The following is a 27,214-nucleotide window of genomic DNA, read 5'->3' on the forward strand; positions in this document are numbered from 1 at the left end:
TTGTATATAACTCTTATCTCAAAGTGTGTGTGTGTCAGCTACTTGGGCAGGGACATGAAGCACTGGTTGGACAGAGAGGGTGCTGGAGGTTTTAGCTTGCCCACTAACCTGAGATCTGGACCCTATAGCTGTGCCAGTGGGAAGTCTTATCGGGGACCTGGAGAGAAAGGGAGAAACAAGCCCCAGACTGACTGTGATTTCTGTGTGCTCTTAAGGGAAATTGTATTTTACTGTGTGTGTATTTATTATCTTTTTCCCTATAAGGACACCCCTCACTGGTGTTAGTGGTGAGGATTGAAGCTCCTTGATTGCTGGGACAGTGCACGGGCATCACACATATTTTACTTAAAGTGTTTGAACAAGTTAAATCTAATTTAAGTATCCCCCTTATTGGCATTATTCTCTTGTATGTTCCATCCTTAAACAAGATAAAGATTCTAAATTTTGTTCCTCTCATAGACCCATATCATTGCTAAATATACATTATAAAATGTTTATGTCTATACTTACAAAAAGATTACATCTCAGTATACCAAGATTAATACATGATGACCAGACTGTTTTAACCTGCTTAGAAAGGTTCAAGAGTTCAAGATAATACAATTAGACTAAATGTATTAATTGATATAGCTAATAAAAATTAAAAAAAAAGAATAAAAAAAATAATTATCAATAATAAGTTTATATTTAGATAAAGCTTTTGATTCTATCACTTGGCTCTACTTGTTTAAACTACTTAAAGAATACAATTTTTCTGTAGAATTTATAAATTTAAAAACAAGCCTCTCTCTCTCTCTCTCTCTGTATATATATATATATATATATATATATATATATATATATATATATATATATATATATATATACATATATATATATATATAGAAAGAGAGAGACTGATAGTACCTCCTTTTTGTTAAAATTGTCTATTTCTATCTAGTTCCTTTAAAACTTTAAAAGGCACTAAACATGAATGCTCTTTGACCCCATTATTATTTGCTTTAGCTATAGAGCTTTTTGCTAATTACATTAGGTTTAATAAATAAATTAATGGATTCACAATAGATAGTAATTATAGTTGTAAAATTAAATTATTTGCAGATGATATTTTGATAACTTGTAAAGACATTGAATCCTCACTAGAACATGCACTTATCTCTATAGATTATTTTGAAAAAAAATTCAGGCTTAAAATGTAATAATTCCAAAAGTAAAAAATACTGCTTATAAATAAAAAATGACTAAATATATTTTAAAAATGTACGATATTTAACTGGAATAATTGACAAATTGATTAACTTGGGGTAATTATTAAGCCTTCTATAAAGGATTTGATTTTAACAAACTACAATAATTTAATAAATACAATTACTAGGTTAATTGAGAAATGGAATAAATCCTTTTTCACAACTGAAGTTAGACTCACTTTGATAAAAATGGTAATTATTCCAAAAATTCTGTTTCTTTCACAATCCTTGATAATTCTTCCTTCTAAAAAATATTTAAAAAGTTGAACTCTAGTCTTACTAAATTTCTATGTTTCCCTAGAAAAACAAGAATATCTTTTGATTTGCATATTAAAAGTTTGCAAGATGAGGGCATGGGTTTCCTAAATATTGAATTATATACCAACTCTGCTATTCTGAATACAATCACATTATGGTTAAAATTCTTCATATAAATGTAATTGGAAATCCATCCATGAAAGATTTGCCAATAATAGATATGTTATGGATTCTTATACACAATTTGGAATAAATAAATTTTATTGGATTCTAAAAAATGTGTATATGAATGATAGGAAAAATCCCAGTTCTTATCCATTTACAGACCATATTATTCACACATTTAAAAGTTTTATGAACTCTAATTATTTATTTAAGGATTTATTATTTTTGTTATTCCCTATACCAAATACTAATGGTTGTTTAGAAACATTCAATACAAGTAAAATGTCAGAACTTAAAGATCCAGATTTAATTTTCTGGAATCAATATTTAAATGGAAATAAGGTATCAGATTATTTACTTGTTAAAATAGTTTAGAGAAAAATAAATAGTTAAATATACAAAGTTTAAAATATATGTAACACATAAAATTAAAATCACTATGGGTTTTCAAGCAAAACATATCCATAAAATCTTAGAGTTTTTCTTTAAAATTAATAGTATTATAAGTAGTGATAAATCTCACTTTTCTGTAATATACAGGATTTTAAGGGTAAAGTTTACTTCTTTAGATTATGCTTTTGGAATTACTCTTCTAGAATCAATAGGTCTGAGTTTTCTGATACAGATAAAAGTTAGATTCTAAAGTCTGATGGGAAAACTGCATCTTCTCTTTATTGGAAGATTTATACTTGGAAATTTCTTCACAGAGGTTTTTTTAACTCCTCATAAAATTTAATTAATATATAAAACTGGGAAAACTAATGGATGGAGATTTAACAAAGATTTTAATGCTGATTGGCTCCATATTTATTTATTTATTTTACATTTGTTGACCAGGATTGTCCGTCTGGGTGTGAGCCCATTTTCAGTGGAGGCCCAGGGAGAAAAGCTTCGATAAAACAAGAATAACATTGACAGGTGCAGTGTTGGTTTTACATATAATTTAACAGAAATATTTAGAGACAACAAAAAAACATAATATACAATAGGCACTTTAGTGAAAAGGAGAAAGTTATTGCAATATATAAAAGTTGTGTGTGTGTGTGTGTGTGTGTGTGTGTGTGTGTGTGTGTGTGTGTGTGTGTGTGCATATATATATATATATATATATATATATATATATATATATATATTTTTTTTTTTTTTTTTTTTTTTTTTGAGGGCAGTTTTGTTAAGGTTTGTAAAGATGAGATAAGCATAGAGAAAAGTAGATAAGAGATGAGTCCTGGCGATGCTTAGTCTAGATTGGTTAGTTAGGAAAGGATTAATTCAGTAAAGAGAACCTAGTTTGATGTGTGTTTTTTAATGGTTTGAGAGAGGTGTAGGTCAAATTTTAATTTACTATCAATTGTGACACCTAGTAATTTGGTATGTGAGCTGGTATTTATGATTGTGTTGTTGGAGGAGTGGATTTGAAAAGTGGCTGAGGGATTAGGTGTTTTGGTGGGGAGAAAGAGCATTAGTTTGGTCTTGTTTGGGTTCAGTATGAGGTTAGTGTTAGTTAGCCAGGATTCTACTTCTAGGAAGGATTGCTATGTTATAGCCTGTAGTTGTCTTAGAGAGGCGATGGAGCATATCAGGGTAGAGTCATCTGCATATTGGATGACAAAGGTGAGAGATGTGGATTTATGGAATTGATTTGCAAAGATGGTAGAAAGTAGGGGGCCTAATATGGAGCCTTGTGGAATGCCTATGTTAACAGGGAGTAAAGGTGATAACTCCTTTTGCCATCTAACAGCCTGCTGGCATTTGGTTAGATAGCTGTGGAACCAAGCTAGGGAAGAATGACTGAGATGTAATGTGGCCAGTTCTGACAGCAGTTTTTGGTATGAAACTGTGTTGAATGTCTTTGAGAGATCTAAAAAGATGGATGAGACATATTTATTCTGATTTCTGTGTTAATTTATTGTGCTAGTAAAACTAAGGAGAGCGGTTGTGGTGCTGTGGTTTGGGCAAAAAACATGTTTTGTGTTTGATAGGAGGTTATTGGAGAGAAGGTAGTTTAGAAGTTGAGACTGAATAAATTTTTCTAGTATTTTGGAGAGAGGTAAAAGAATGGCATTGGGCCAGAAATTAGTAAGCTCGGTAGAGTTGCCACCTTTATGCAGTGGGGTGATATAGGAGACTTTCCAGATTAGTGGGACATAGTTCTTAGAGACAGAGTGGTTGATGAGGATAGAAATGGGGTAGGTTATGACTTCAGAGGCAGCTTTGAGGAATTCTGATGGGAGGTTGTCAGCAGTTAGGCTGGTGGGCTTCAGTTTACTGAGTAGTTTTTTTATGGTATAGGTTGGGAAAGGGTTAAAGGAAAAGGAGTTTACACCCTCATTGTTGGTTATGGGGATTGTAGTAGTGATGTTTTGGTCATAGTTAATACATGAGTGAATTGTATTTATGAAAAAGGAATTGAATTGTGTAGTGATGTTATCATTTGATGCGGGTGTGGTAGAATTGGGGGTGGACGTACTACCAGGTTGCAGGAGTTTGTTTATAGTGGCCCAGAATTTTGGGGGGTTGTTTTTGTTTCTTTGCTGTACAGTGATTTAGTAGGCGTTTTGTAGGCTTTTATCTGGGATTTGACTTTATTCTTAAGTTGTTTGAAAAGTAGAAGATTGTCATTTCTTTTGTTAGTTAGCCAGTTTTCCCATGCCTTGTCCCTTTCTTTTAGTAAGTCTTTGGTGTTGTTTGTAAGCCAGGGTGCGTGGTGATGTTTCATATGACATTGAAATGTAAAATGAGTGCACCATTCTGGAAAGAATTTAGAAATTTTACTCAAGCATTGTGGGCAGATAAATGTACCATAACAAATTAACTGATTTTGTTTAATGTGCCAATTCCAGAATATATCCCTAAACTACAGATGCCTCTCCGTTGGTCCATTTTAGCCATTGCAAGAAAAAAATAGTTACAAAGAACTGGAAGTGTAATAACTACTCTATCTTTCAATGAATTTATATATTTGATGAAGAATGTTTGTAAAAAAGAAACTGGCAGCCATAAAAATGTAAACCACTAATCTCAAAACTTTAGTATAGATATTGGTTAAAATTAAGTGACTTACTAGATAAATAAGATGCTGCCCGGTTTGATTCTCAGCTAGAGCGTCTTCTGCGTGGAGACATGCGTGAATGGGCATACCTTCATTGAAGGTTGTGCGTCAGGCCTGGCAAACCAGTACATAAAAATCAACTGCCAATCATTAGCGGACCGAAGTTCCGCTGTGGTGACTCCTAACCGGGAAAAGCCAAAAGACACAAACAAACTAGATAAATATTAACAGTTTGGTTTATTTTATTGTATTTTGTTATGGACTTTTGTAAATAGTTATGAGTATGTTAAATTTTTGTTATATAGATTATATTTGTTTTTAAGAAAAATAAAAAAATATTTTTTCAAAAAGGGGGAGGCAGTAAAGTTAGCTATCCATTTGGAAAGGGTCACTTTGATGATTTGTTGATCCTGTTTCCTTTTCATGAAAGAAATAAAGAGTATATAATTCTGTCTGAATTGTTTTGTTCTTTCCAGTTTAGCCTATGAAACCTATTCTAGGCAATATTCTTTTCATTGGGAAGAAACTGAAAGTTGAATACCTTTTTCAAGAAGAACATAAAGGATGGATTTGTCATTTAAGAAATTGCCCTGAAAAAGACTATGTAAATCGTCTTACACATCATGGCTTGCAACTCCAAAAGTCATCTGATTGATGTGAGTTATACCAGTTAGAGTGTATTTCAAGCGAAATACTTAAAATGTAGGTAATGGACATTAAAACATCACACACAGCTGTGGTGCACATAAGAGTGAACAGAAAATGGTGAGTTATTTGCCAAACAAAGTGCAGGAAAGATGAACAAAGAAGAGCAAAGTGAACACATATATAGGAATCTGCACAACATGGTGATGTTTATGCCAAGAACACATCTGGAAGGTATATGATGTGACAAGGGTTACAGAATGTGCTATGCAAGTGTTTGCAATATGAAAGTGCTGAATGCTGCAAACTCAGAAAAAAAGGAACACTTTTATGTATATTGTGTGCATGCAGAGTACAGCAGGCAAAAAGGGTACTGAATTGGCAAGTACTGGCAGTGGAGAAGTGTAAATCCAGTCATGAGAAAGGACCTCAGATGAATGGGTTATGGGCATGCACTTTCAGGAATGAAGCCTGTATATGTAGTAATCATACGCCAGATTCTGGACAACTTTTTATGGATACTGTGCATTTACGAGATGTAAATGCACCCCGAAGTGTCATGGGGCTCATCTACTCAGTCCTGTTTCCTCTGCTGCAATGCAAGAAGGCCAGCAACAGGGATATGTTTCTTGAGTAACAGCAACCACAAGTGGTGATAGGATTCCATGGCATAATGGGTGGTGGGCAGGAAGGACAGCAGTAGTTCATGCATGTTACAAAATGAGGGGGTCATACTTGGGCAGATGGAATTTGTTTTTAGAGAGATCCTGGCACTGGTATTCTTTGACTTTCAGTACACATAATTCTCCTCATATATTGCAGTAATAGATTTAGGGTCACAGAAAGTTTTGGTCACAGGCCTGGTATAGCCTCTTGTAACTCTGTGCAGTCTGTATATGTCAGAATCAGCAATTCTCTTGCCAACAGGATAAATATTTGGTCAGCCCCATACTATTTGGATAGAGGATGTCTCTGTTGATGCCACAATATCTGCTCCAATTGGAAATTACTTCCCTTGACTTTTGCATGCTTGAAGTGTGCTTAGATTACCTTCATGGCAGTCAGCTCAAAGTCATGTATGATATACTCTGTGTCCACTGATGTCACATTCTTCCAACCACTTTTGTGCATCAACAAGGCCACTACAAATGAGAAAAAAATGTTGTTATCTCCCAGTCCCCATAAGTCTATGTGTAGAATACACTTGGTGGTATACTGTGGACTTCATAAGGTGGTGCCATTGATCACCCATCCCATGGATGTCATAATGTTCTCTAGTTTGGATACTAAAGTGAGCACCAGGACCACCATGCACTGTTCTGGATACTCTTGCAGCTTATATGTAAAAGTGTCCAGTCTGTAGTAGGGAAATCTCGGGCTGATTGTCTCTCATGGTGCACAGGGTGTTAGGGAGTGTTACCAGATCTCTGTGGCATTATGTGATGGTCCAGCATAGGCTTTTGTTCATGTGAAGTTGCTGTAGGGAGTCTTCATCTAGGAATGAATGTACATTTGGGATTACATGGATGGAGGTCTGCAGATGTACTAGTCTTCTTCCTGATGATGCACATAATCATCAAGACACCTTACAATACTAGGGTCTGGTACATGGCCATGTACCATACTGCATTCCAATTTGTAACTGATAACTACCTCCTTTATCACCACCTTGACACCACACCTTCTTGGTGATTTGTGAATACAGTAGTATACCTTTCTTTGGCTGATTTCTCCCTTCAGTGCAAGTAACCCACCACATGTAGCCCTGTCTTTGACATTTTGCTTGGATGTCATCTTTCATTTTATGCATCTACAATGTCAGTAGCCCTTGGTTGTTCTGTGTTCTCCAATTCTGAATTCTCCTCCATCTTAACTCTTCTGCATATGTAGGGTCTGCATCACCCTGAAGTACACAGTTTGTGCTGCATTAACCTTAACAGCTATACATCTCTCTGTTTAGCTTCTAAGTATACCTTTCTTCAGGATACAAAGGTCTCCCAGATGTGTTGCCTGGGCCCAAACCTTTAGGTTCCCTCTTCCTAGCTATGCCCAGGGATACTGCTACCATGCAAGTGTGACTTGGTGTAAATGTGGATAGTGCAGTGCTTGTGCAACTGGTGTGAATATGCCCTACATCTGGCAATCACCCATTTCACATTGTCCCTTTGAAAGGGGAGATCACAGCTCTACTAGACAGCCCTGCTCTATGTGCTGTGCCATACTTGGAGGGATTTGGAGATGCCTGGCATGCTGCTTGTTTATGATGGGCTTGTAACACTTCACTGCCAAACATTGCAGGTGTCTGTTTGGATAAGCGGTGTACATATCCACTGTCCAACCCTGTCTTTTGTGCTGTGCCATGCTTGAAGAACTTTGTGTGGATGGGGTGATGTGCTGTTTTAGCTACTGTGTTGAAATACCACTGACCAACTGCCATGGAGACACAAAGAAATTTTTTTTCCTCCTTTGTTTTGCACCTCACTCCTATTCCACACACATCTCTGTTTTAAACTGTGGCTACCACCTACATTATGCATGTCATTTTTTGCTACCTCCAGTATTTTCTTGCTCATGTAAGCCAAAATATGGTACTATATGCTTATGCTTCAAGTGCACGCACACACACACACGCACGCACACACACACACACACACACACACACACACACACACACACACATGCTTCATTGATTTGTTGTGTTTCAGCTGTTCTGAAATCACTAAAAAGTGATAGCTGTTTGTAATGGTATTCTTTCATTAGGAAGCCATCAAATATGCCATGGCATTATGAGTCATGAAATTGAAGCCCCATTCAGACAGTGGAGAATAAGGTGCCTTGAAGGCATTAGATATTGAATACCCTTTGGGGATTATTTGACACCAGCATGTGCTTCTGTAGAGAATTTAGAAACACACATAGAACTCAACTACAAAGGAACTTCAGTGATGTATAGGACGGCCAGAATTAAAAAGATCTTTGTGGTATTTTAAAATTCAGGCAAAGGACTGGGCAGTGTTATTAAGATCCAGATACCAGGCAAAAATCCTCTTACATTTCACCCAGTGATATTTTCTAATGGTAAGTCTATTAACATTTAATTTTAACAATGCTTCCTGTGAAAAAGATGACTATTAGGAATCAGCCTGAGATTTTCTGTGCTATCAAACTAAGAGATCAGAGATTTAAATGAAGGAGTCTTCTATCTTCCATATTGATTACCAAGAAAGTTGCTGTAAAATGGCAGGTTAATGGAAGTGATGATTGCCATCTATGTCACAACTGTGAGCTGGAGCAGTCTTTGCCATAGAAGAACAATGAAAACTAGTTTTGGTTTTATTTGTTTCTGTTTCTACATTTAACTCTTAACAGGAGCTTTTATTACAGGAGTTAGATAAAATGCATAAAGTGTGCCATGGCTAAAGCTGGGTATGTCCAGAATATCCAAGTTCAGTAATGAAGGTATCTGGAGCAAAACACAGAAAAACCGTGGTTTAGGTGTAAGGCTAAATGACATACTTTTGAAACACTCCACACTTCAGAGATCATGAGAAAGGAATAATCTATTCCTGTTTTCACTCATAAAAGATGGAGATTTGCTTGCTTATCATGACCATGTGTTTACTTGCGTGTAATGTTAATAGCCTGGAATGGAAAACACATATGAAAAAACTAGTCCCACATTATTATGATCATTCTGCAGAGTGGCTAACAATAGGTACCCCCTCCCTGCCCCGGACTACTGATATACTGCATTTACCACATCACTGTGGCACTACCTGTGAAAGGCTATAAACCCATGTGGTTTTAGCACTGACTTGAACATTGAAAAGGCTAAATGGATTTCTGTAGTCTCCTTGAAATGTATGTAGTGATTAAAATAAAGTAAATGCCATACACCTTTGATCCTTATATCCTAAAGCCAGTTTCTCATTACCTGTCATCAAGTTTTGGTTAGGAATGAGAAGGATAAAAAATGTTTTTCCCTGAATTAGGAGAATGATCCAGTTCAGTTTCCTCAACAATACTGGTCTCCAAGGACAAGCATAGTCCAGAGAATGATTTCTCTAAATGCAAAAGATTTTTGAGATAAGAACCAATTTTCATCATATGAAGTTGAACATTTCTTAACATCAAAATAAATAAAGGCTCATAATTAAGAGCTCTAACAAATGTCCTATTCAAGGAGAAAATCCATCTACTTTTGTCATGCTGAGGGAGGAAATCTGCAATCTTATGAACCATATACTGAAGCAGAGAAGTCTTATAGGTTGTTTTGCTCAAGGTAACTCCTAAAATATCTTGGTCTGAGAAGTGGTGAGGTATCTTCCTTCTTTTTTTTTCTGGGCTAAAACTGACACCCAGAATCTGCAAGTATTGTAATGCTTGGGAAATAGAAAGGCTCAAGATGTGAAGGAATTCAAATTGTTTTCCAGAATGTTAAATGTGAAAACCCATAATCTCAACTGACCAAGCATCAGTGGTAGAGATTTTGTAAACTCCTTGAAGAAAGTAGAATGCTAAATAAAATGGAGATGAATTGAAAGGTGAAACTCCACATAAAATCACAAATACAGCCTGTGGTCTTTATGAAGATGTGAAGCCAGGCATCCTACATGTCCATCTGGACCAGAAATGCTTTGTACATCATAAGGTTTAACATATCAACATCCTGAACAGTCTTGTTATTATAGACTGATTGAGAATTGAGAAACTTCATCCCACCCTCCATTACCCATCCTTTTTTGAAAAAAGAACATGAATAAAAAAAAGTCTATTCCTTGATCTGCAAAGGGAAATTACTTAAAGGATTGCATGCCTAGCAGTATACAGTATAATAACTGTGTGTATCTTTTTTGTGTTGAAATTAAATAAAGTCCATGTCTCGGATAAAATTGCTCATGCCCATATTTGTTAGTGTCTTTAAATTATTGCTCCATTCCTGTTCCACACTTTTTACTATTCATGACTTTTTAAATTTTTGTTTGAGTCTTTGGAGGTTTTAGGTTTTATCTACTTTTATATATGCAGGCATAGACACATATACAGACATAATGGTTCAATCTGCTTTATACCTGGGTTTCACCTGGCCACTGCCGTTGTTCAAGAATGAAAATGCTAAGGCTCATGCCCATGAGGACATCTCACAAATAAAATAATAAGGCTGAGAACAATTTCCACTAACAGAAAATATCCCACGTAACTCTGCAGCAAGGTCCTTATGAAGAATATCTGTAAATGTTGAATTCATGGTATGTTTTTAAGACACCCTATTGCAAAGTTGGCACTTGAAATGCTGACTGCTGAAAAGCAGAAAAAAGACCAAAAACCCAGAGAAGAGCAAATCTTGAAAACTGATATTCTCCATAAAAGTTCTTTTTTGAGGGACAAGCCTCCCAGCAAGCTCCCACACCCCTAAACTTATATATACCAATTTCAATATCTCCATAACTTAAATAAAATAAAATATTCCAAGAAATGGCATCCTAGACTTAGTATTTGTATACTAAGTCTGATCTTTCAGCCATTCAGTTTCTGTGTTTCGAGACACAGTCTACCAAGTCCCTACTTTTGAAATGGTTACCATTTTCTAACCTTTATATGTCAGTCTTTACCTTTTTCACTCTAATTTCATTATCTTTCTTGTTACAGCTATTGGTGTTGCTCTGTAAAGAGCTACATTTGGCTCTCACTTCCAATATATATATATGTATATATATATTTCCCCTTTATAATCTCGAAATACTGAAATCTCGCATTTCAGTATCTCGGGACCATAAAGGCAAATTTTTAAAATAGCAAAATTGCATAATCGCAAATGCGAATATCTGGAATTTGCGGTTATGGCTTTACGCTATGTTACATGAGGTGGTTTGTGTGGATGGTGTCCGGTGTCATGTGTGGATTTACATGTGATTTAAGATAAATGAGTGTTTTCTAAGGGTTTTTTTTGGGGGGGGGTTTGAATGTATGTGAGTGTGTTTTTAAGTTATATGCGTGGGTTAGGGTAGGCAGGTGAAAGTATGAGTGTGTAAGTGTTGGATGTGTTGGTGTTTGTATATATGTGGTGTGTATGTGTGTGTGTGTGTGTGTGTGTGTGTGTGTGTGTGTGTGTGTGTGTGTGTGTGTGTGTGTGTTACTGTAGAATGTCTGGGTGTGATTTTGCTGTCTTTTCCTGTTTGTGCGATCTCAGAGTTAGTATATACATATATATATATATATATATATATATATATATATATATATATATATATATATGGGGGTGCAGGGTTGCGTGCCCCCCTGCTTATATGTAGTTTAGGTCTGTTGATGTGTGTTATTGTGTTTGTGTATGTTTTGTAGTTTAATTTGTTGTAGTGTGGGTACGATGGTGTATGTGCTGTGTGGTGTTTGGTGTGTTAATGTTCATGATTTTGTTTTTTGTGGTTCTGGGATTTGGGAATTTTGAGCATTCGCCTTTATGGTCTCGAGATACTAAAATTTGAGATGTCAGTATTTCGAGATTATAAGCAACTATATATATATATATATATATATATATATATATATATATATATATATATATATATATATATATATATATATATATATATATATATATATATATATGTCACTGGTGAACATTAAAGAAAATAAGTATGAAAACCGACTGATTCCTAGGATTGTGCACTAGTGGCTTTGTTTTCAGATTTAACTCCATGTGCCACTGATGCAGCATGCTAATCAACATCTTTAGGGACATACTCTGTAAGTTGTTGTGGGGACCATAACATGCCTAGATAATATACACCTTTAAGCTGACAAATTAAAAAGTTCTCACCACCCTTTTTCTAGCACTTAATAGTGCTCACCTCCAAAATCAAGCAAGGCAGTACATGATAACCCTTGTGTAAATTTGTGCATACCAATCCAGTCATCAAGATTAGCCTTAAAAGAGGGTGTAGCTAAGATGGTCTCTGGATAGCAGCAGTTCTTTTCAGCTCTGTCACTTCAAAATTTTTTATGACAGGATTTTTTGATTAAAACTATCCTACAAGGTGTTTTTTTCTTCATCAATAGATTCTATTAAACTTATTCTAGGATAGTATATAAAAATTATTTATGAATTTCTGATTTTTTTCCTGTCAAAATTACATTGGATAATTCTTCACTCATCACTGGACTTCAAAATGAGCTTCTCTAAAACAAACCATCAAGAAGCATCTCTCAAAAAGGAAATACAGTCTCTGTTATCTAATATCCAGGACTTGTCATGAAAATGGACAAAATTGACTTAAAGTTATATAACTTTAAGGAGAAATGCTCCAAGCAAATGGAAATTATACATGAAGATCTTCAGCAACAAAAAACACAAATCTCTGGAATTGAACTAGCACTTAATGATATGGATAACAGTCCACAAGAAGATGAAAATATTGAATTTTTACTAAAACAAAATTCTTTACTTCAATCAAAAGTAGATGACTTAGAAAACTAGTCACATAGAAACAATATTAGAATCTTTGGCTTACCAGACAGCATTGATGGTAACAACCTGGTAAACTTTTTGACTTCTTGGCTACATTAAGTTTTTGACCTCCCTGAAGCTCTATCTTATGGCATCGAAAGTGCTCACAGATCATTAGTATCATCCAAAACCAGTAAAAATAATTTAACTAAATCTGTGATTGTGAGATTTCTCTCTTTACATGACAAGGAAATGATTCTCAAAACAGCTTGGGCTAAGCCTCCCATTAAAATAAAAGATAACACTATTCGTTTTGACAATGACTGCTCTCCAAAGGTTATAGCTAAAAGGGAATTATTTTTGCCTTTAGTTAAAGAACTTAAAAAATGTCAAATAAAAGCCCATTTGCTGTTCTCAGCTAGATTGAAAAGTTTCCTGCAAGATGGTCCAAAAATATTTAAAGACTTGGATGCTGCACACTCATTTATCAGAACTAATAAAATTCTTGACAAAATTGAAGAAATGGAATTGGCTAATGCAAGTTTGAAAAGATTAGCTGACAATAGTTCATGGAAAACGTCTGAAAAAAAAAAGCTAAAAAATGAATAACTACTTGCTGTTTTGTTATACTTTGTATTTGAATTGCTTATTGAAAAATTTGATTACATTGTTCTTTCTTTTATATGGGGCTAAATCTATAGACTTAATACCCAGGTGAGCAGTTTATAATTCTGTTTAATTGGATATATAATAACTCTCTGCACCAGGGAAAACAAATATTTTATGGAAAAGAAATGTTGGTGCAGTGTTTGTCATTCTGATTATTTTTTCTTTTTTGTTGTTGATTTTAAATCTAGACTGTCGGTTTGTATGTATTGGTGTGTGGATTTGCTATGAAGCCTGTTTGAATATATGGCCAGCTATTGTCAATCCTATTTCTGTGGTTTGGAGCTTTTGACTTTCTCGGAGGCATTATTTGACTGCACGAGCTACTACAATATTCAAAATTGTATAGTACACTCATGGTTTCCCTCTTGAATTTGCAGAGTCTCCTTTTTTCTTCATTCTAGGCTAGAGAAGTCTTGTCTCGAGCCACTGGGAGGTAGGATGACTTATTTAGATATCATCATCGTGTGCACTGACTCCCCATGAACTCTGAACTCTGCTCTGATGTCATTCCAGCAGGAAAGACTGTTGAAACACCATCAGAAGCTCCAAAAGGATTCAAAGCTTCAGAAATGGACTGGATCAGCTTCAATACACACAGTAACTATCTTTTTAGTGTATATATAAATATTTACTTGTTTTATTTCAGGAAATAGAATATTTACATTAAAAAAGGAGGAAAATATGACATACTTTATAGATTATATACTTGGAAAAGCCCATAAATTTATGGTTAGGTTTGCCTATTAAAATAACAAAGCATTTTTAAAGTATATATTTTTAATTATAGTATTCCAAAAGGGATGATTTCTGACCTATCCTTGTTAACTTAGCTAATTAAATAAATAACAAAAAGGTGAACAGCACAATATCAGCATGCCTGTGCTATGTTAAATGTACTCTGTTGTTATGCATTATTGTGCATAGAGTACTGTCATACTACAACACCAATTTAATGCTTCCCACTTCTCTGCATGTTATACAGCCTTGTTCACATGGGCAGTATTTTATAATTTATTCCTCCAATTTAAGATAGATTTGCAAAATATAATACAGGTCTGGGTTTTCTATTTCCAGGATTCTGTGTTGGTAGTTCAGGGCAGTTTATTCCATTTCATTTAATTTCTTTAGTTACATGCAGCGATGTGCTAAAGTTCTGCTGAGGGTTCACTGCAATAAATATTCAGAAAAGTTTATTAAGGTTATTCATAAACTGAACCTTTTGGCAAGGAGCTATATGGCAACAATTAAATGTATTGCTTTGAGAATTCTGGGCTTGGCATGCATCAGTAGTTCGACACCTAAGTAGTACATGCATTGGTTTATGCAATATTAACAGCTGCAGTAATACTCACTATGTACAGTGCTGAGAACAACATTTTGTACATTTATTTTGACATGTAAAGCCTGTTACATGCATTGGAAAACTAGATAGGGAATAGGAACTGTAGTGATTTTCTGCTCACAGGTCTCTGACCTGCAGTGATTGTGTATCTGTTATTTTTATATTATTTTATAAAAATTTCAGAGTTGTTCAGATATTTATTTAATTTCTTTTAATACAAGAATGAACTTGGGTATGTTCCCTCACAAAAAAGGAAAGTCATTTTTGTGTAATAGACAGCCCATCCCCCCCCACACACACACACACACACACACACACACACACACACACACACACACACACACACATGCACTCTCGCACACACACAAAATGCATCTGGTAATTCAATTCTTCTGATACAAATTTGAAATTAGTTTCATCTTCCTTTTTCACAGACCTCAGTTGACTGGGTGACGAAGTCAGTTTTGTTTCAAAATAATGTAAATGTAAGTTTGTTTGCTTTATTTGGTGAGTTAAGGTTGAGCATCATACCTCTCAACGATCCAAATTTTGTAAAATTTCTGGATTTTTTTGCCTTATATTTTCTGACTAGCCATCATAAAATTAGCAGTCTTCTTTCAATTCATTGTGGACTAAGGTCATTAAATCATGACAGATATTTGAGTCTCAGACTTCATGGCCTTCATAAAATAAATGAGAATGTGAAGTCTGTTAATCAAACAAATGTAAGAGCAATAATTAACATCTGTCTTTGATTTTGGACATTGTTCCTCTGTTATTTTTAGCTATGTCCAGATTTATGCTTTTTGCTGTATCAGGCTTGAAGCTATGACACAACCATTAAATTGGCCGATTATTGTTAGTGACTGTTTTCTAGTTATTTACATACTGTATGTTTATCATTTATAACAATGGCCACATATACATTATGGCTATGCAACTGATGCTGATTATGTATGTTTTCAGAATTCTTGACTTATTCACTATAGTTTTATTTACGCTTAACCCCAATTTATCCATGCTACTTTGGTAATTAGTTATTTTTTTTTATTGACATACCTTACACCAGATTAATATTCAAATATGTGAACTTGATCTAAGAAGTCAACAAATGTTTTGTATATGATGGGAATGGGCAGTCAAATGATTTTATAGTTGTGTGGGTTTGTTTTAAGCTTATTAATTCACCTTACTTATACATATAGTTGCTTACACACACTTTATTATTATTCACATTAAAAATGTCTGTATACATGTGATTTATGCATATTTAATATTTATATAACAGACATCTACATTACATGAATAGAATAATTTTATGAAAAAAATAAGGAAAATATGTGAAAAAAAAGAGGAAAAGGCATAAGTAAATTTGTAAGTATAGCAACTTATAAATAGAATATTCATTTATCCTTTTGTATTAACATTTCACTAAAATGCAATGTTTTCCATTTGAAGTATTGAGAAGGTTACCTCATGGGGCGTGACCAAGGATGAACACAGGATAGCAGCAGATTTCTTCAGCTCCACCAATTTCATTACACTGACAGGAATTAATTACTTAAAAAATTAATTTTTGAAGTAATTTTCTTTCTAAATATGTTTGTTTTATATAGTTCTTGAACTATATCTAAAAAAGAAAGGAAATCTTAACAATATTCCTGTCAGAAATCACTTTGGAAATTTTCCTGTCAGTTTATCAGTCTGAAATGAGTTCCAGTAAGACAAATTCTCAAGACTCCAGCATCAAGAAAGAACTTCAGTCTCTGATAATTATAATCCAGCAACTTACTGCTAAGATGGATAGAATGGATACTAAAATAGACACCTTCATAGAAAAAACTACAAAACAAATAGACTTGTTACATATAGACCTGCAACAACAGAAGATCCAGATGACAGGCATAGAAAAAGCTGTGAATGACATGGAAAATAGAATACAAAAAGAGGAAATCAACATTGAGTTTTTTCTGAAACAAAATACACATTTACAAACAAAGCTGGATGACCTGGAAAATAGATCTAGGCCCAATAACATTAGGATTTTTGGACTGCCAGAAAATATTGAAGGTAACAATATTACTTCTTTTTTAACAACATGGCTCCCTAAAACTTTAGACTTACCAGAAGCATTCTCTTTTGGTATCGAAAGAGCACATAGATCTATAGCTAATACTAACTCTAACAAAAACTATCCTAGATCAGTTATAGTTAGATTTCTATCATCTTTTGATAAAGAGATGGTTCTTAAATCTGCTTGGGCTAAAGCTCCTGTTAAGATTAATGAGACAACTGTGCGTTTTGACAATGACTATTCTTCCATGGTAATAGCTAAAAGAAAGTTTTCCTGCCACTAATAAGGGAGCTTAAAAAAGCACAGTTTAAAACATACCTTCTGTTTCCTGCCAAGCTTAAAATCTTCCTTCCTGGTGGTCCTAAAATTTTCGATGACTTAGACTCTGCTTTACTGTTTATCAAAAAATAAGATTTTGGATAAAATAGAAGAAATGGAATGGGCTAGTCCTTCATTAAAGAGACTGGCAACTGAAACTTCGTGGAAGACTTCAGAGAAGAAGAAGAGACTAAAAAACAAATGATTTGTTCTATGTTTTTTTTCTCTCATCATTTTATTTCATTATTAATCTTTTTAAATATAGTTCCTGCATTTCCAAGAAGCCACAAATATTTTGAAAAGATTTAATCAAAGTTATTCTCTGTGTGCAAAGAAATGTTTTGTTTCATAACTAGTCAAAATATCTGGAAATTTAATGGCAAGCTCTGATTCAACTTGTTTCTCTTTCTGAAAAGGAGAAGTAAGGTCAGTAATTTGATACATTTTTTCTTTATCTTTTTTTTTTCTTCTCCTTTTCTTCTTTTCTTTGTTTAAACAATGACATTCTATTTAGATTATGTAGTGGGTAAAGGGTGGGGGAGGGCAGGGAGAGAAGAGTAATGAAAATATGATTAATAGAATAATAACATATTTATTCCTTGTAAAAAGTTTATATGTTCTTCAAATGCTATTCCTAATTATACTTTCTTGATTATACTGCTTATGCTTGTTTGTAAATAATCTGTCATGCTTTAACTAATAATAATTAGAACTAAATAATAGTAAATAATATGTTTTATTTTTAACTCTATTAATATAAACAGTAAGTAATATTCCATTGTATATACTTCTTATAGCTTTTTCTTACATTTTTTTGATTTGTGCCTTACACCCTTTTACTTTCTACTCTCTTTTTCTTTTCTTTATTAATATATAGAAATGCTTTTGATCATATAGACACAGTAAATAATAAGATTTGCATAAAAATTGAGTTGGGACAAAAATATTGAGTTTTATTACTTATTAATAATTTTGGGCTTAATTTCACTTACATAGAGGCTGTAATAACCTGTAAAATACATTGTGAAGGTTTTGTCATGTTTAGATACATTTACACTGCTAAATGAATGTTTGTCACTAGTTTTTAATAAGTTTCCCGCCAAAATGTTAAGAGAGACAATCTGGGATGTGGGCTGTCTCATGCACAGTGTCCATGAGCTACTTCAAATGCTTCAACTCTCAGAATTCTCACAGAGAAGCTGAAAGCTGCCAGTCTCACCTTTGACCTAGATATCACACTGACACATCACAGATTCAGGAATGTCACTCTACCAGGAAATAGAAATGATACAAATGCAACTATGTGAAGGAAAATGAACTCTTTAACATCTAAATGTGAGTTATTTTATATAATTACTTAAATATCTATGTTATAATTCATAAAATATGTCAGTTATAATGAGTTTAAATGATACAGTTTCTTGTAGTAAGTAAATGTCTTATTTTAGAAGGCATAGAAAATGAAACATTTATTCAAGTGTTTTTGAAAATCTACTTAACAGCAGCTTAATAATCTGTGTTAAAAACTTATGTTCCAAACATATACATTACTATAACTCATTTAATTCATCTGATTGACAAGCATAAATAATTTTATAACTCTATTCTGGAAGAAATTACTTTGTGATATATTTTAAAGCAGTAGTATAGCATGGTTGTAAAATCTGGTTACTAAAATGTGTTTGCTGTGCATTATTTTGTATAAAGCAGACAGATTTATTGTAGGGACAGCAAGTAAGATAGTGCTCGGCAAGGACACAACTCAGTGAGATCATATATATATATATATATATATATATATATATATATATATATATGTGTGTGTGTGTGTGTGTGTGTGTATGCATATATATATATATATATATATATATATATATGTGTGTGTGTGTGTGTGTGTGTGTGTGTGTGTGTGTATGCATATATATATATATATATGTGTGTGTGTGTGTGTGTGTGTGTGTGTGTGTGTATGTATATATGTGTGTGTGTGTGTGTGTGTGTGTGTGTGTGTGTGTGTGTATGTATATATATATGTGTGTGTGTGTGTGTGTGTGTGTGTGTGTGTGTGTGTGTGTGTGTGTGTGTGTATGTATATATATATAAGTGTTTCTGAGAATCTGCATAACTATGCAGTATGATTTATAACAATTTCTATGAATACAATATTTTATTCTATTGACAATAATGAGTTTGAGTAAATGCTCATATACAAGTAATTCAAGGTTTTTTTTGGAAGCTGTTAATTGCATTTACATGACAGAAAATAGATGCATCTTAATATATGCAATGTCTGAATCATATTAGCCAAAGTTTTTGATTTAAATGAATGTTAGAACTTATTTTTCTCTTCTCTTGATTTCTAACATCAAGATTATTTGAATGCTATTTGAATACAAGTGTTTTATATTACATGGATGTATATCGTAGTATGAACAGTTTAAAAAAAAAAAAAAAAGGTTTATTTTAGTTTATATGATGCTGTTTTACCAAATGTGTAGTCTTGTCTTGCTAGATAATTGAATTGAAAACTGTTAACCTCAGTTAAATATAACTAGTATTAAATTGATAAGGTGGTAGCTGAGGTACTGCTGCTTATGGTAGGGGGTTAACTTGAGTGGTAAATACTACTCTAAGTTGGAGTTTATAACTCCAGGCTGGATGCAGTTAAATATAACTAGTATTAAATTGATAAGGTGGTAGCTGAGGTACTGCTGCTTTGGGTAGGGGGTTAACTTGAGTGGTAAATACTACCCTAAGTTGGAGTTTATAACTCCAGGCTGGATGCAAGGTTTAATCCTTACATTATTTTCACTTGTTCATTGTTATTTGTATATAGTTTTGACATCCACAATATATTTTGTACATTCATTGTCACTACAAACAAAATTGAATCCTATACGAAATCCCATAAGAGATTCAATAAATACAGCTATATTTAAAGGTACACCTAAAGGAGGAGATGTAACATTACTTATCTTGTTATTTGTTATTTTGATCATAAGATTCTTAAGTTTTAAAATGCCAAATGACATCTTTAAAAGGAATTTCTTTAAACATTAATGGATTGAATAATCCATGTAAAAGGGCAAGCCTAATAAGATACATTAATTTACATAAGGCCAACTTAGTCTTCCTGCAAGAAACCCATCTCTTGAAAAAGATATTGATAAACTAGCCACAAACAAATATATAGTATTGGTTAGTTCAGAGCACACTCAGAAAAAAAAGAGGAGTGGCTATTTTATGGAATAAAAGTATGCCCATTCCTAAAACCATTAAGTCTTATCAGGATGACAAAGGAATGTTTTGTATGGTTACAATACAAATTAATGGGAAGACTTACACTTTAATTAATGTATATTGGATACCTGGAATTGGTATTAATACAGTGAAACATCATCTTGATAAGATCATATCATTCTCTATAGGAGATATTATTTTAGCTGGTGACTTTAATTGTATACTACATGAAAGTGATACTACCACTATAGGCAAAAGAAGAATTACATCTAATGCAAAACATTTAAATGATTTTGCTAATTCTTATCATATGAATGATATTAATAATCAGATAGATTCAAATTCATTACCATACACCTTTTTTCTAACAGATACAAAACTTATTCAAAAATAGATAGGGTCTTTATTTCTAACCAGATGGTAACAGATTTAATTAATTCCAAAATCATTTCATGTCCTATATCTGATCATAATTCAATTGTTTTTGAATTCATGATAAAAAATACTCATAATGTTCAGATCAAAAGGATACCAGCATACTTAACTCAACTAAAAGACTATAAAGAATATATACTTTCAGAAGTAAAACATTTTTTAGACATAAATAATACTCCTGAAGTCTCCATTGTTTATGTTTGGGATGCCTTAAAATCATATCTATATGGATAAAGTATCAGATGGTATAATAATAAAAGGAAATCTTGGGATAAGGAATTGTTAGATATTCAAAGTAAATTAGACTCTTATAAACATAATAATAAAGAAAATATGGACAAGAAAGTTATTGAAGAAATAAACAAACTAAATGAGAAATACAAAGAAATTTTAACTCATAAAGTTAAAATAACTTTAGAGAAATACAAGTTTTTGTCTTATTCAATAAGCCCCAAATACTTACATAGACTTAAAAATAAAACAAAAAGGTTGAATAAACAAAACCATATCAACGAAATTTTTTCTCTAAGGAAAAATAAGAATGTTTCTAGTATACCAGAAATACTAGATGAATTTAGAAATCACTTTCACAAAATTAACCATAATAACATTAACATGGAACCTAAAGATAAAATAAAGGAGTTTATAACCACAAACATGAATAAAAAGCTTAATAAACAACAGATTAAACTATTGGACAAGAGTATTTCATATACAGAAGTTATTACACAAATAAATAAGCTTAAATCAAACAAAGCACCGGGTAATGATGGTATTATACCAGAGATATATAAACTCCTTTCTAAAAGTACATATTCATTAATACATAAGGTTTTTATTTTGGCCCAAACTGAGTTAATAACCCCCCCCATCTTGGCAATATACATTTATTTCGCCAATTTTAAAACCTAATAAAGATCCAACTAGATGTTCTTCATATCGGCCCATCTCATTACTTAATGTTGATTATAAAATGTTTATGAGTATTTTTGCTGATAGATTGAAGACAATCATTCCCGGCATTATAGATATAGATCAGACAGGCTTCATTGTAAATAGAAATACTTTTGATAATATAAGAACTTTAACATTAATAGATTTTGCAAATAGGAAAAAGAAAGATTTAACACTTATTAGTCTTGATATAAGTTCAGCATTTGATTCAGTAAGTTGGGACTATCTGTTTACCTTAATGAAGTGCACAAACTTCTCAGATGCATTTGTAAATCTAATTGAGCATTTATACAAAGGAACATTGGCTTATATTAAGGTAGGAACTTATGTTTCACAAAAAATACCCATTTTTAAAGGTACAAAACAAGGATGTCCACTTTCTCCACTATTATTCACTTTAGTAATGGAGCCTTGAGCCAATTTGATCAGAAACAGTACTGACATAGAGGGTTTTGAAATAGATGAAAATACAACATCCAAAATTCAACTTTTTGCAGATGATGTTCTAATTACATCAGCAGGATCTAATTCTTCTATGCAGTCTCTATTTGATAACATGATGAATTTTAAAAGTATTTCTGGTTTAATATTCAATGAAGAAAAACTAAAATACTACCTATATATACACGAAAAATATTCTCATTAGTGATTTTACTAAATATGTACCCAATTCAGGTCAGATAACTTATTTAGGTATAATACTATCTAAAGATATTAAATCTATTATATATAATAATTATAATACCTGTTTTCTTAATATACAAAATCTTTTAATACCTGGAATAATATGTTTTTACTATGGAGGAGAGACTTACAATTATTAAAATGATAATATTCCCCAAGATTTTATACTTAATACAATCAATAATACTTCCACCTACAAAAATAATTATCAAGAAACTGAATACACTAATGTTAAATTTCCTATGGGCACCTAATAGACCTAGGATTGCATTAAAGAAACATACTAATAGCTGGTCTCAAGGGGCTATTTCTTTTCCAGACTTTAATTTATATACTATCTCTTCTATTGTAAAAGTTATTACTTTATTAATAAATCAGTCATATGTCACAAAATGGAAAGATTATTGGGAGCTAATTAGTATGCACTTCATGAAAATCTCCTTAACACATAAAAATATGATTGTAAATAACTCCATGTTATGGTTACTAAAGGAATTTTGTACTTCACCTATTACACCTAAACATATGGTTTGTTACCCATTAAATATTATTATTAGTTATCGTAACTTTATATGCATGCACCCTAAGTATAGGGAATGGAATTGTATTGTATTCCCTATAATGTATACTCAGGGTATGCTTTTGTCATCTACTTCTGAAGGAACTCATTTAGCTATAGATAATGATCTAAAGTACTGGTATCAGTTGATATCTGATAATAAAGTTAAAAATCTAGATTTCTTAAAACAAGAATTTGATCTAAGAGAAACTTGCTGGTTAGAGGTTCAGACCTTTAGACAACATCTCATTAATAAAATAGATCTAAAGTCTATAACAGTTAAAGAATCTATTCCAACACTGATTGATTACTTGATATTAAATTTACAACATAAAGTTTCTGATAAAGGTAAACTTTCATACATACATAAAATTATCAGACAAGAAACTTTTTACAGTGTAGATTCATACTGGAATTATTTCACTTCTATTAATGGGGACCCACCAAATCAACAAGATAAACAATATATTTTGGAATCTGCTTATAGAACTACGTCTTCCATTGTCTGGAGACTTTATACATGGAAACTTTTACATAGATCTTTTTATACACCTTTGATGATGAATAAAATAAATAATAAAGATAATTTATGTAAGAGATGTAATGTAGAAATTAATGCTGACTGGGCTCATATGTTTTATGACTGTATAAAATTGAAAGAATACTGGAAGTCAATTAATGAATTTTTGCAGGCTCTTTTTACAGATAATTTCATTATTTCTAAATCTCTTATATTATTCGACACACCTGTACCTCAAAGTGTTAAAAAGGTTAAGCTTCCCTTGTTATGGTCTATTCTAGCAGTGGCTAGGAAAATAATAACTAGAAATTGGATTTCAGATACACCTCCTTCGTTCAATGAATTTAAAAATGTTATGAATATAGTGTGCCATATGGAAATAAACACAATTAGGACAAGAACAAATAGAAAAACATCTTATTATATTGTATGTGATAATTTACAAAATTTGTTAAAAAAAATTTTAATTTCAATAGCATGGTATTTTAGTTTAATTAATTGATCTGATTGTAGTGGATGTCTTTGTAAATACTTTAGTTGTTTTGTTGAATATTATAATAATACCTATTTTTAATTACTTGTATAAAATTGTTATGATATTTCTCTTACATGTTAAAACAATAAACCTGTTTTGAAAAAAAAAGAAGGTTACCTCATGTTATGGCTTAGATATATAAAGCCTATATTTATTTTAAATTATTAACTGCATATAAGAATATGTTAGTCAAATATGAATTATTGATCCTAGGTTTTATAGCTTCTCTAATTTATAAATATTATTAGATAGTTCTTTCTTGATTGATATGAATGACAAAGACTGCTTTATCTAATGATATGCTATTGCTATAATGTTTACTGAGCTTATTTAATCTTCTTGAGTTTAATGCAAAATGATTTAATATATAATTAATATATACATTTATTGGTATTTTGATGGAAACACAAAGTAAGACAGCCAAACTTGAACTGAGTTTTCTGGTAGGTTAGCCTATTATAAAAGTTGATGAGTACTTTTTTAATTGCTTTTATAAAAATATATTCAAAGATAATATTCTTGGCAGTTGCTGAATAATTGTTGCTATTAGACAGGCGTTTAATTTGGGTAGTAAATGCTACTCAAATTAGAAGTTTTTAACTCCAGAAAGGGTTTGGGTAAATTAAATTCTACATTTTATATTTTCATTGTTTATTACAAACTTTATTGATGTCTTTGTATATGAAAAACATTACAGGACAGACATCATTTGAATTATATTTTCCTACTAATTGTTTAGTATCTGATGGAATTCCTCACATGTTTTTGCTACACAAAAATATTAATGGTCAACTTGTATTCAATCCACATAAACAATCTTCTTTCTTTTAAAAGGTATTTCAATCAAACTCCAAAAAGACAGAAATAACCACAAAATGTAAACTAATGAAAAAATAAAATGGTGCAGCCTGTTTCAACAATAAATTTATTTTTAACGTGCAGCCTGTTTCAGTGTGCCCTGACCACTTTATTTTTTAATTAGTATTTCAATCAATATTAATGGTTTAAATAACCTTTGCAAGAGGGGAAGCTTATACAAATATCTTAAATTGGGATCACTACAGAATACTGAAATTCCACCATCCTGAAATTCTGCATCCCGAGGACCAGAATATCGAGATTGCAGAATCTCAAACTTAGTGAATGGGGATTGCCATACTTTGCCATTTACTCCACTGTAATTCAATCTCGGAGTTGGTATATTTAAGTTGCAGGGGGTGCAGGGAGGCTTGTCCCCCTGCATACACATTAGAATAGTTTGTTGTATGTTTTACTTTTTTTCCCCCAGTTTTGAGATTCCATAGTCTCGAGATTCTGGTACTCAGGATTCAGAGTCTCGGGATTGTGGAATTTCAGTATTCTGTAGTGATCCCCTTAAATTACCCAAATCACACCTACTTTTTCTGTAAGAAACACATTTAACAATGGAAGATATAAACAAACAATACCAAGTCATATACTGCAATATCAAGGTCAATACACTCTCAAAAGAAAAGAGGAGTAGCTATAATATGGAGCAATATAATACCTCTCCTAAGATAATAGAAATATATAAAAATGATAAAGGAATGCTTTGCTCTGTCACAATTGAGTTGATCAAAAAATATTTACACATATTTATTGGCTACCAGGAACTGGGATAAACACAGTAAAACAGCATTTAGACCAAATTGCCCATTTATCTAAAGGCGACATTATAATAGCAGGGGACTTTAATTGTATATTAAATGATAAAGACATCAATACTAAGGGTAAAAGGAGGATTTTAGCATCAGCTAAACTATTAAAAGATTTTATTGAATTATATCTTCTGAAAGATATTAACAATTTTGCTGAACCAAATTCATTATTTTTACCTTTTACTCTCATATACATAATACCCGCGGTGGTGGTGCTGCGGTAGCGTTGTCACCTCACAGTTAGACGTTGCCTGTTCGATTCTCAGTTAGAGCATCTTCTTTGTGGTGACATGCATGAATGGGCATTCCGTCGTTGAAGGTTGTGCGTTAAGCCCGGCAAGCCAGCATGTAAAAATCTACTGCCAATCATTAGCGGACCGGAGTTCCGCTGTGGCGACCCCTAACCGGGAAAAGCCGAAAGACACAACAACTCCTCTCATAGACATAATACTCATTCTAGAATAGACAGAGTTTTTATTTCTAAAGAACTGACTAAAACAAATGTTTCTCCTGCCCTTTATCAGATCATAACTTTATAACCTTTGAGTTATTAATTAACACAACTCATAATATTCAAATTAAAAGAATCCCTGCATACATTACAAAATTAAAAGAGTTTAAAGAATTCCTTTCATCAAAAACTCAAATCTTTATTACTTTAAATATTACAAATGACATTTCTGAAATATATATATAATATAATATAATATATGGACTCCTATTGCAAGAATGAAAGTTCACTACTTTGAACTTGTAATAGGAAGCCGCACTTCTGTGAAAGTTCACTTTAACAAAAGTGAACTTTTGCACAAGTGCACTTCACCGAAAACACAGCAACACAGTGGAGGACATAAAAAACAAGCTATGTCCTCCACTATGGTGTGATAGTAATGGACCTTAGGATTAGGGCACAGGTTAGAGTAAGGGGATAGTTAGTAAAGCTATCCCCTTACCCTAACCCATGCCCTAACCCTAAGGTTTGTGACTATCACACCATAGTGGAGGACATTGCTATGTCCTTCACTGCACTGCAGTCATCGCGGACTTTAGGGTTAGGGCATGGGTCATGGTAAGGGGATAGCCCTACGAGCTATCCTCTTACTATGACCCGAGCCCTAACCCTAAGGTCCGTGAGTACTGCACAGAAGTTCAGTGCAACACCCGTTCATTGTACTGAACTTTGCATAAGTGCACTTTCGATTAAGTGCACTTTTGCTGCAGTGAGCATTCCATACACTATTTTGAATTAGTGAAAATTCGATCTAGTGTATGGAACCCATAATATATATATATATATATATATATATATATATATATATATAGATATATATATATATATATATATATATATATAGGATGCTTTAAAAGCTTACTTATATGAGAAAATCATTACCTGG

Source organism: Protopterus annectens, chromosome 8.part1 (genome assembly GCF_019279795.1).
Source record: "Protopterus annectens isolate FY-2018-M chromosome 8.part1, PAN1.0, whole genome shotgun sequence".
NCBI lineage: Eukaryota > Metazoa > Chordata > Ceratodontiformes > Protopteridae > Protopterus > Protopterus annectens.